Here is a 12,601-nt window from a genome sequence, read left to right on the forward strand (position 1 = left end):
AGTTGTTTGGTTTTGCTTCCTTTTTGATCAGTTAACCCAGAATAGTTCCAGCTCCAACTGGTCTCACAACTTCGGTGGTGATAGTTCAACAGGCTACTGTGTTTATCTCCCAGTGCATTTCTGACTCTCCTGGGATTTTCTTCCCTGTTGTCTCTGTAGCCAGCCCTCCTGGGAAGCTTTGTTCTTCTGCATATTTTATCAGTTCTACTTCCTAAGGCCTCTGGGATGAATTTTGAATCCCTGAATGTTGAAGTGGCTTAAACATAACCGTTTTGAGATCCTTGATTCTGAAAAAAGAAGATCAATTTAGGGACAAATGGTCCTGGAAGAAAATAGACACATGGGTTTTGTAAGGGTTAATAATAAAGTATAATTTTTGAAATCACTGTTTATTTTGACTAATGTCCATTAATTTATCAAAGCTGTCGTCTTTTCTCCAAGTTCTACCGTTCATATCATAGTGCTCTCTTGAAACTGGGCCCTGGCATTGTTCAGAACCTGTCTGATAGGTATGGATTTGTTCCCACAGAAAATATGTTTCTGCTCTTTTGCCCGTTTCTATGTCCTGATGGCTCCTTGATCTCTGTTTCCCTTGTTTATGTCTTATTTTACCTATGATTTTCCCTTGGCTAGACTCTGGAAGGAGTGTCAGTCTTCTGGTTCATTAGTTAGTGCATCTAGTTGTAATTTCTAGTAATGGACATGCTCTTTCCCAAATTATCTTATATTTATTAATAGAATAATAATCAATATTCAGTTCTAATGGCCAAGACAAACATAACTAGTCAATGCGTTCTCTTTCGTGAAAAAGCAACAGAATGCTTTTCTCTGCTTCTACATTTCATTGATGCTGACCTGCAGCATGTCTTAAAAACACATTCATCATACATGTCAGGTTTGGTTTTTCATTCTTGTGGGTTACTGACCATCCAAAGACATTTTCTAGGCATTTTGCATTCCAGTCTGGAACTCTACAGTCTCCCCAAGAATAATTCCTTAATTGAAGGACAGAAATTAAGGTATTCTACCCAATATGCAAGAGGATGTGGATTGTTAGAAAATTAAGTAGATTAATCACTGGAAAATATTATCAAAATTCCAATGTGTTCTCTTCCAATTCTTCCCATCTGATTCTTCATGGAGACTATAATTTAATCTCCAATACCTCCTGCAGTTATATTTTGGCACAGAAGTCTTGCCTTATGCATTCAACATTGCATTCTAATTTTTAGTAGGCTGGAAGATTTTTCTTTTCTTCAGTCAGAAAGTTGAAACCATAATTCTTCCAAATCCAGTAACTAATCCCTTAAAACATGTTCTCACAATCAAAAGTATAGGCTAGGTAATATGCAGAATAAACACAGTAGAATTCCCACCCCCCCACACCGCCACTGGAGGGATTTCTTTTCTACAAATCATGAGCTACCAAATATCAAATGATTATTTGCTAAATAACGAAAGGGAAGATTAAGATATTTCTTAAGCTCTGTTGAGTCTAGGAGCACAGTGCCTGACTATTAAATAATGCAGTGTTGGTGTGAGAATGCTTAAATCACTTTGTGAATCTGTCCCCGATGACGGTACTATTGCTGATGGTCCCTCTGAATACTTATTTGTACTATGTGCCTCCATTGAAATAGAAATAGAAGCTTCCTAAAAGTGTAATTGTGTGGGCCTAGTAGAAGATAGGAAGATCCGCTGAAGAGTGAGTTGGAGTTTGTGGCTCACTTTGAAAAGTTGGGATGCTCTCATCAGATAGGAAAGGTGAAGGTGACGCTGTGAGAGCTCGGAAGGGGGAGTTTGTGTCTTGATATAGACTGTGACTAAATGGCATGATTTACTCTCAGGACTGAGAGAAAATGCTAATGTGAGCCCTCTGAGGGAAAGGCGTTCTTACATCATTGTAGTATCTGCCACTAAAAAGAAAATTTTACTGCTTTCCCCTGTCTCTGTCATTGGGGCTGGATCTAAGGATGCTGTCGCACTTGTAATCCCCAGGGACCCAGCCCGCTTACAGACACATTGGAAAACTATTAACGTGTGGTATGAGCTTTCCTACTCTGACTGAAGACTCTGCAGGGATAAGAACTTGAGTCCTGTGGGGAATAATCATGTCTCATTTTCCTTTTTCTTGCCATTTTAGCTGTGAGGCACTGAAATTTCTGCCCTTCTCCTTAAACAGGAGACTTCCACCCACAATTGCTGTACTTGTCCCCATAGACAGACATTTACACAGTAGTTCTGAAGCTATTCTCCAGTCGCCCTTTGATGCTGTGGCTCTGGAATAGTCTGTCCTGTTCCTTACCCCATGCTGCATTCAGATAAGGAACTTAGGTCAGATGAGGACTGAGAAATTTGCACACTGAAAATTAACCCTTCTCATTGAGACCTCCATTTAATGTTTGTGGTGCTGGATTTCCTTGTCCTGCTTATCATTGCTACTGCCACTGGAGGTCAATGCCACGCACTGCTTTGGATAGCTTATCACCTAATGGGCTTTGTGCTCACCTACACAGAGCCACATCTCTTTTACTGCAAGTACACTTACAGTGTGATTGACACCATGTTGTAAATAATTAGTGAAAGTAATGATATAAATCCCAGTGGTAATCTCATCCTATTTAGGATACAACTACATTCTGAACTTCAATAACACCTTTGACATAATCAAACATCCCAGAGCCCTTTACAAAGCCATAAATTACTCACCTGTAAAGTAATGACTGCAGGGAATTACAGCAGGCAATGAGTCCATTGATCGGTGCTGGTACAAAGTGAAGGAGAGGAAGTACAGCAGAGGCCACTCCAGAACTCCTTCTCTTTCTTTGGCAGTTTCCATAACACCTTTAATATCTGGATGTGTCTCTTCCCCACAGATGAGACACAAGATGAGGAAGACCACCTTGCTCTGACACTTAAGGATACCTTCTTCCGTTCTGGTCTGTCAGTAGGTGGAAAGTGATGGGATCTTAGGCAAGATGCAAATGTATGCTTTTATAGCCTGCAGGGAAAACTGCTCTTTAGTCAGTGATGCAAATAAAGAGGTAAGTCACTTCCTTAAATTTACATGTGCCATTTCTGAAAGCAGAGTGTTTCTGTTGGTTTTAAGAAAAAAATAGCAGTGATTGCTTTGGACACCTCAGATGTTATGCTGCACGCGAAATCAGGGCTGCCTCACCTCGCATCCTAAGCTACCCTCTCTAAGACTCAGATTTGCCCTTGCACCATCAAATTAGTAGAAATTTTCTCCCTTACCAATTTTATTTAAAATGGACCCCAGTTATGTAAGCCTTAGATTAACGAGTCCATATATTCATAAGTATTCTTACTGAAATAACTGGGATTATTTTAGTTGGCCACTCCTTACTGTAAGAAAGGATTGCTAAATCAAGAACTGTTATTTATAAGGTGGTAATGAAGAATAAGGATTAAATTATTTTTGTAATTAAAAATGCCACCGTGATTAGGAAAATATTTTGTATTACATGAAATATCACAGTGATTTTTATTTTTTTTTTTAACCTGAGTGAAGACAATGGGAGCAGGCCTTATATTTGTAACATAAATACATATTTCTTAGAAACTGGAGCTCTTCTCAGTTTTGTAGTGTTCTGGGAGTACATGTTGATTATAGTCCTATTCTGGATTCCCAGAGTATTAGTGCACTTGTTATTGTGGTGCCAGCTTGACACCAGTGGGACTACCATATAGATACTATTGAGTGTGGATCTGAAAAACTCTGCCTCTGAGATAACAAATATTTGGCAAGATGGGAGAGTTACAATAGCAAATATTTTGTCTGGATCTCAAAGGTATACTGCAGTTTTATAACTTGTGCCTTAGTTTTAAACTGTTTCGTGTTCTTAATTGCTTATCTTGGGTATTGGACATGATGATGGACTGAAAGCCATGGGGACTTCTCATGGAGACAGACAGCAAAGTTTGATCCCAAAGGCTTAATTTTGAAATCCAGCAGAATTGTTGTCCTTGCCCTTTGGTTATGACTAGTGAAAGAGGGATTCATGCTGAATTTATTAGGTAACTTTTGATGGGATAGGGCTTCTTTGGAATCACACACAAATAGAATAATTTAAACTCTCATATTTTAAAAAATATCTTTAGTCGGATTATTTCTTGTGGTGCGATCCAAGGAATATTGAAGCCTGCAGAACAATTTCTCCTGTTTTTTTTGTGGCCTGTATAGTAGATCCTTACCAGTTTGTAGAGGATAGGGCAAACCTTTCAGGAGGTCCCTGATGAGTTGTGTACAGTGTCTCAAAGTAGGCACAGAAGGGACAATTAGGCTTCTACAAGACAGGATGTCACCAGTATTCTCCTCGTTGGGATGTCCTCAGCATTATAGTTAGTTCGAAACAAGACTGATCTCAGGAAAAGAGCACCCAAACAGAATGAAGCGGTCTACCCCCACTATAACTGATTTGTGTTTTTCTTTCTCATTTCCAGACTTTTTACTAGTTTATCTTACACTCAGTGTCAGACACATTACAAACATTGACAGGTGAAGATATTGCAATTCCATGGAAATTTGCAGATTTTTGCTGCATTTTGCTAGCTATGAATTAGTCTCAGCACTTTGAAATTTCCTGATTCAACAGCTTTGCCTTTTTTTTTTTTTTTGAATATTGATAACTTTCATTTTCCCTGCAGTCTAGCGTCAACTGAAGGGACCAAAATATAACTGTACGAATACTAACTGATAAGCATAATGAGTCCTTGTCTTCTGAAATCATCCCAATGAGAGCTTTAAGTTCTAGCTCCTGAAATGTGGTAATTTTCTTTGCATACTCCTTGGTTCCATATTGGTGCTGTTTTTGCATTCTGTGAGAAACCATGATGTTGCATTTATTAGCATCTTTCTAATTGTCCTGAGTTAGTATGCATTTGTTATCCTCCATGAGGAGATCTAGCTAATTAGAATAATACCAGAGAGTGATTATTGCTGTGTTTCATATTTAAACAAAGGAGCTCAACAGCTTTTTATACTTCAGTGAAAGTGATTTAAAAATGATTAAATCAAATGAAATAAGATTGATATAAATATTTTTAACTAACAGGAAAAGAGATAGTTGCTGAAACTAGAAAATAGATTGCCTTTGGTACATGGGAAAACAGATTTAAATTGCTGTGTAGTATAGCAGTTACAATTTTGCAAGATGAAAAATGATTGTTTCACTATTACCTTGTCTACTTTTGTTTTTTTTCCACCTGTTCTATCCAACTCTGTTTAGAAAGTAGTCTCTCTGGGGCAGGGAATTACATCTTTTATTAAATATGTGGCAGGCATCCAGCACAGAAGGGTCCTGATTCCTGGCCCTGAGGCTATGCATTAGTGTAATACAAGTGATAAATATAGGTGTATACCATATCAATCAGTAATACTGTAAAAATATGATTTATTATAACGCCCCCATTTTTACTATGTATTTAAGTTGGAGGACAATCAAATGCAAAAATATGACATGGAGAACAACTGTTTAGGCAAAATTCTGTAGAAAATGTAAACAGATAACAATGTACTGCTGTGAAAACGCTATATTGGAACAATGAATGCATGTATCTGTTTCTAATCTCGAGGTTACATTTTCATCTTTTAACTCAGTTATGAGACAGGCAGATGCCATGTTCACCTCCAATGAACAAGCACTTCTGAGCATGTGTAGGTGACAAAAGTTCATTAGCCATCGGCCTTCTAAGTCAGCCAGGAAGACCTCTGGTGAATTTAGCTGCCTATGGATTAGAAAGCTCAGGAAACTAGTTGTACCTGGTAGCTGTCAGGCTCTTGGATAAGTTTTAGGTAACTTGGACCTCATTCTTAGAGTATTGACCATAGCTAACCCACTCATCCTGCAAAAAGGGATGTTGAAAAGAAAACTAGGGAGAAAAGAAGTCAACACAAGCACTTAATATTACATTCTGTTGTAAAAAAGGAGTAGTGTCACTCTTGAAGCATAAATACTGAAACAATGCTTGGGAGTGGGGGGGGGGAAATTGAACTGGAAAGACTAATATTGAACACTATGCGCAGCAACATGTTGCCGTTTTTAAGAGAATGTTGAAAACCTAAGACAGCATAGAACAGACCCAGAAAAATTAGGTGAAAAAGCAGCTGGTCTAGTTTATTAAGTGGACTGTACTGTGCAAATCCAGCAATGCAGAGAGAATGCCTGATATTAGAGGCCCAATATTTCTTAAAAAAAAAACAAAAGGAAAAAAAAAAAAAAGAGAGGTAGCTGTTCTTTACTGAAATAAATTTCTGGCGAGGCTGGGTTCTCTGGGTCTCTGATCCATTGAATGTTTTCATGCATTTCTGAGGCATACAATTTGATCAAACAAAAGGTATTCATAGTGCAGGGATAAAGAGGTGATTTTTATGTAAAGTCAGGATATTTGATCAAAAGGTATTTTTTGGTCTTGAAAGCTGTGATTCTGATAAGCCTTTCACATTTCACTAACAAACTGGTTTTGAATCCACAAACTGCAGATACAAGGTTCTGTGTCCTACTAAAAATTGCCTCAGCTAATCAGCTCTTCCCACCCTTACTTTTAATCTTTAAAAATGTGAATTGATCATCATTCTGATAATTTCCAGACTAAAGATATTATATTTTTTTCTCTTCCAGTGGACACATAGTGAATTAAATGCTCAGGAGGAACAAAATGCAATTATGCAGGTTTTCATTTCTCTATACATGCTAATTAGAGCAGATAAACCTTTTGCTACAGCATTTACAGTATTTGTGGGGATAATGTATCTGGGAGATAAGAAGGGACAATATTTCACAATAATTTAAACATGAAATATTTTCCATAATATACCTATGGGGAATTGTTCGGTTATCAGATGCTGAGACAGCAATGTATTTATGAAGCATTATTGTAAAAACACATACAGCGATGGCAGACTGCAAATCACAGCAAGTCACCCAAATAATGTTATAACTCTTGGTGGAAAGCTGTCAGTACATTGTGGGTCTGAAATGTGACACTACCTGGAGCTGCACAACCAGCACCTGCTAGGTCATTACAAAACTTGCCTGGAAATTTTATGCTAGGAGTAAGAGAAAAGAATGGGAATGAAGTGTCAGAAATTATGACTGCCTTTCATAGTTTTGTCATCAGTGATAAATCTCCTTCTATAGTTAGAGGATCTCCTTTATTGTAAGGATTAAAAAAGAAGAAGGAGGAGAAAGGAAAAAACCCTGAGAGCTGATGAAGCTTTATAAAACTTAACTTATGCTGTATTTTCTTTTCTCTTCAAATCTACTTATGTTCCTGGGATTGCTGTAGTATCTTTTAATTTAGTCTGACTGTGAAGAGATTGTATTTTAACCTGACAGTTTGACTCTTGCATAAAATGAGGGATGTTTCTTTTGGACAATAATCTTTAAATCAATGAGGCTAATTGAGCAGGTGTTAGAAAAGTGTGAGGGAAGTTGCGTTGCACTATTTTGCTTTTCTCCATGAAAATGCTAAATGTATAGATGATCTTGTTACTCATAAATCCTGAATTAGAGGCATCCTATTGAACTGTCAATTTCTATTTTGAAGCAGAGGTCCTCCCCCTTTTAATATAAAAGGTTGTTCTACTAGTAAAATGAACAAGGAAGATATAACAAAAATTGACAAAGGAACAGTAGAAATGTGAATCAGAAATACAGTGGGAAAAATTACAATAAATTACACTATGGGAGATTCTCCTTACATAGTCTTGAATTAAACTGATGACATGGTAATGACATGAAGAAAAACCCCATATGCCACTTCAATATCTGTCAAGAAAAAAAAAAAAAAAAGCTAGATTTTGGTTCTTTATACTTCTTTATCTCAACAGGAAATTAGCACATTGAATGTACTCTTAAACTGCCCTTGTGTGCCAGGTCCTTATACACTGTGCTCCTTCATAAATAACAGCCTATTGCAATGATTTTAGCATCCAGTTTTGGTGCTCTGTAGCATAAAGAGCCTTTTAACTCTGTCCCCACAGCCTTCACACATGCAAACATCCCAAAATGCTCCTGTACTCCGTCACAGGGCACACAAGCACTGCTCTGGGCAGCTACACAGACCGCCTGTTATTTTATGTACTTTGAAAAAAAACCAACCAACCCACAAAATCGTTATACTTTTGAACCGTTCAGTACTATTCATGTCCCACAGCCAAGTACTATATGGAGGAGGTTGGTCTTTGCTGATTTCAAGTCTCTGGCTCTGTTTCATTCAGTGCTGTAAACATAGTTTTGCAGTTTCTGTATATCTTCAAATTCTCGAGAGGAATGGATTTGGACTCCTGGTACCTCTTCTCCTCCAAAACCTGCAAACCACTATAATACCACTGTCATAAATTAATGTGTTTAAATATGGTAATGGTGTCAAAAAATAATTACATTTCTTTCAGACTGTCTTTCTCACTAAGCATGATGGAAAAATATGTATCCTAAAATAACTTTTGGAGTCAATACAAGGAAGTGGTGGCAGTGGTTAAAGGTCTAGAAAAGTACTGGGTGGAGACAAGGTATCAAGACTGAATGACATACTGAAGGAATTAAAAGAAAATTCTGTCAAAATATATGTAATCCCTCATTAAATTAATCAACCCCACCTGAGGAGTTTGATGGCAGAAAGTATAATCACCTTTAAAAAAAGTGTTAGAAATTGTGGATTTCAGATTTGCTTCAGTATGTAAAAAAGATTTGAATTATAAATGAAGATTTATTTTGTTTACAGAACACCTTGATTGGTATCAAATGATAAAGCTGAAAAACTACGACTGCCATAAAAGAAAATCACACATCTCTAGCTTCTGAGTATTTAAACTGAATTGTAGGTGCAAGACAGTTATTATAACTAATCTGGAAATTCAACAAGCCTTTTATGAAACCCCTTGAAGGAGGCTTTCAAGGAAATTAAGTAGCTCTAATACATCAGAGGTGAATTCCACTTATGTACCAGAAACTGCTACAGAGACAGAAAACATGGGGCAAATCATCTTATCCTAGATGAGATGGCTCACCTTGTGGAAGTATTTCGTGTTACCCTCTCTCGCAAGGGAGCCTTGGTGCCTGGTTTGTACTACATGTTCTACTTTTAGACAGAAGAACATTTGATGAGGTAAACTTTATCCCTAGTATTCAATATAGAGGTAACTGGTGAAAAACACAACGTTCTGCGTAGTTTGATGTATCAGTTATTCATGAGCTAGAGAAGAGATGAACTGTGTAAGATGATAACACTTGAACGTGATACAATTATTTTGCTGGAGAGGAGGGAAGAATTTAATGTTCAGAACTGTTTGTTTGGGTATTACAAATATAAATTAAATTTTAATTCCAATTGAAAAAAAAAAATTGAAGTAATTATGGGTTAAAAATAAACTCTAACTCCCCAAACAGATAAACTCTTCTGTCATTTCTGTAGCTCTGTGATTCACAACCAGTTCTGGAACAATCTTGTTCCTGTGGTCTCTCCGAGTGCCCATCAGACTTCCATCACATCCAAACCCCACCGTTGCTCTCTCCCTCTACTTCTCTTCACCTCTTATTTTAAAGCCAGATACTTCTTTCCTCCTTCTCACCCCGCTCAACATATTGTTGTCACCTTACACCTCTCCTGCTCACTGGACCTGAGTTACTGAGTAAGTTGTGGGACAAACCCCAGGTGAGGTGACTGGGCTGGCCAAGCACGAAGAGGAGGAGGCAAGAGGTGGTGGGACAGCTGCATCCCGAGGCTGCTGGTGGTCTTTCTCCTCAGTCCTGATTCTTCTCTCACTGTTCACTGGTGAAGACAAATAGCTAAGGGAGATCAGCCATTGGCTGAAACTGCCGAAATGAGAGCAGGAGGGGAAAGCTATGTTGGCAAATTTCTGCTATCCTGCAGACAGTGTAGGGAGAACTTCTGTTAGGCAGAGGAGTAACTGAAGCAAAATACCACGTTGTGCTATGGTAAGGACTAAGATATAAATCATGCTTGCCCTCATCTTGGATACTGTGGTCTCCTGGTAATATTAGTGAAAGAAAATACAGCAGAAATAAATGGAGGCCAGTGACAAAATGATTAGAGGGTAACAAAGGCTTCTATGGAGGAAAAATTGAAAAGATGGAGTTTGTTTAGTCTGGGGAAAACAGGAGTGAGAAAGTTTATGATAGAAGTGTATAAATCAATGAATGGTTTAAGAAAAATAAAGAATTTTCTCTTACTTGCCCTTTTTGCATAACAGAACTAGAACAATCTCATTTCATATGATGGACATTTCTAAAGGCTCCCTGGTTTCTGTATAGCTGACAACCCTTGTGATAGCTTTCTGGAGTACTCTATCTATGTTTATTTTATTAACAGTATGTTTGGATTGTAAAATTTTGCATTGTAGATCAAGAGAAAAAAGTAGCAAAGTTAAATAATCATATCTCAGGTTAATTGTTAAGAGTAAGCATTACTGGCATTAACCTGTTCATATAGAAGTTTGAAATGTTTTGTGCTGATCTTCTCTGTTGTTTATTAGTTCTCCAATCAAACACGAAGAGAATTAGGTATGCAATTTATGCCAGTTTGTACATTTTAAAAGGGAAGATTTTTTTTCCCATTCAAAACCAAGTGTTTCACATTTGTTAATTTGTTTTTCTGCTGAATTTCACTCCTCTTTCAGGTAGGAGGTCATTTTGTCTATCCTCAAATATAGTCCTGGAAGTATAAAGGTGGGTCAGTCAGCAGCAAGTCTGGTTTACAGTGGTTTCATTATGTGCTGATAGAATATTTAGGTTAAATTATACAACCTTTGAAGGCCACAATCATTTAATACTAGTATTTTGACCTGACATCAGTACTGAGTAGCTAGTTTAAAAACAAAAAAATTAAGCGTTGTGATTGTCATGTAAGCTTCTATACACATGCCATTTCTCTCCCAATCAATGTTGAAGGTGCTTGTATTCTAGTAAGGCAAAGACACAGAACAGCTGATTAAGTAATGCTGGGATGGAAAGCCTCTAGCTACTATATAAACAGCTAAAGATTTCCCAGGTCTAATAAAGTAATGGCATTTATATGAATAAAGGCATCTTTTCTCACAACATACCTGAAATATAAGCTACATCTGAATGAACTCTTTGAAAAACAGAGACTCCTAGAAGGAAGTTTAAGTGATTTAAGCTTTCCACAGCCTATGTGAAGGCATTTAAAGAAAAAAAGAAGAAAAACATCTAACCTTCCTGCAATATGCCAAACTAGCACAAAGAAAGATTTTTGCATAGCTCGCTTAAAATATTCCTGAAATAGATGAAAAGGCAAAACCCAGACATTTGAATAGACATGGGCAAATACAGAAAAAATGATTAGCAAATATATTGGTGAATTTCAAATAAAATTTCTTTTTGTTGGTAACTTTTGTAGCTGAACTTTTTATTCTTTAACGATTGTGTGAACTGAAGCTCACAGATGTTTATGAAAAGCAAATTTTACATCAAGAATCAAGATTTACTTAGGCTGTGAGACAGAAGATTACTTAAATATATGCTTAACTTGGAGTCTGTGGAAACATTTGCATACTTATAAAACCATACTAAGTTTGTGATTAAATGAATCACATTGTAGGAGGAAGCAAGTTGTAAACTTTAGGTCAGCAATCCATCTGATAGATAACCAGTTATAGTCCAAATACTACATAGCACAAGTAATTATTTCTATATTAAGCAATCCAACGAATGAAATTCATTGGCATATGTCACCTGAATGGTGAGTGAATTTGAATATAAAATCGTTACAGTGTATTCCTCATTCCCAGGTGCTTACCCACACTTACATACTGTTAGGTAGGAAATCCTGGGGCAGATAGAACGCATTGCACCCAAATGTAGACACACAGTAAAGCTAATGTAAGCCAGAATTAAGCTTATTTTGTTCAAATCTGATGAAACATCTGTAAGTGATAAATTATTTAATAAAAACTTTAAGGTGCCAATGACTGCAGCAGAGAAACTGAAATTGTCCTAAGGGCGGAAGGAGCAATGGAAAGTTTCCTCATCAAATCAAATCAAACTATGTTTTCCCCAATTTACCTTATAGGCACAGAAAGAAATGCTTTCTGAATTCAGAACTAATAATCTTGGATAAGACATTTGTCTATTTCTTTAATGAACTTGAAGTCTAATCAGCCTGAAGACAAACAGAATATTCAGATTATTTTTTTTTTTTCCCGAAATATTTTATGGATACAGAAAATATCCATTGTGGCCATAATATTCAAATGCCTTATGTTAGAGCTTTCTAACATACTGGCCTTATTCTTTTCCACTAATTTACTGTGGCTGGAATATAATGCTTTTGGTAGATTTTTGAAGTTTTTTAATGTTTTAAAATCCCAAGCAAAGAGTCCTGAGCATATAGCTTTACTTTTCCTAAAGGCCAATGTAATATGTTCATAGGCAGTGCACAGTCAAGAAAAAGAAGCCAATGTTCCAATGTTTTTCTCCAACTTGTCAATGAAAAATGTTTCAGTGCTAGTGAAATGACATCTCCTAAAACTTTAATATAAAATTTTGAGTAACTTCTTATCCCTTGGTGTTTTCTGTTGGAAGTATATTTGGCATCTTTC

The sequence above is a fragment of the Athene noctua genome, chromosome 1, assembly GCF_965140245.1.
Source record: "Athene noctua chromosome 1, bAthNoc1.hap1.1, whole genome shotgun sequence".
In the NCBI taxonomy this organism is placed as follows: domain Eukaryota; kingdom Metazoa; phylum Chordata; class Aves; order Strigiformes; family Strigidae; genus Athene; species Athene noctua.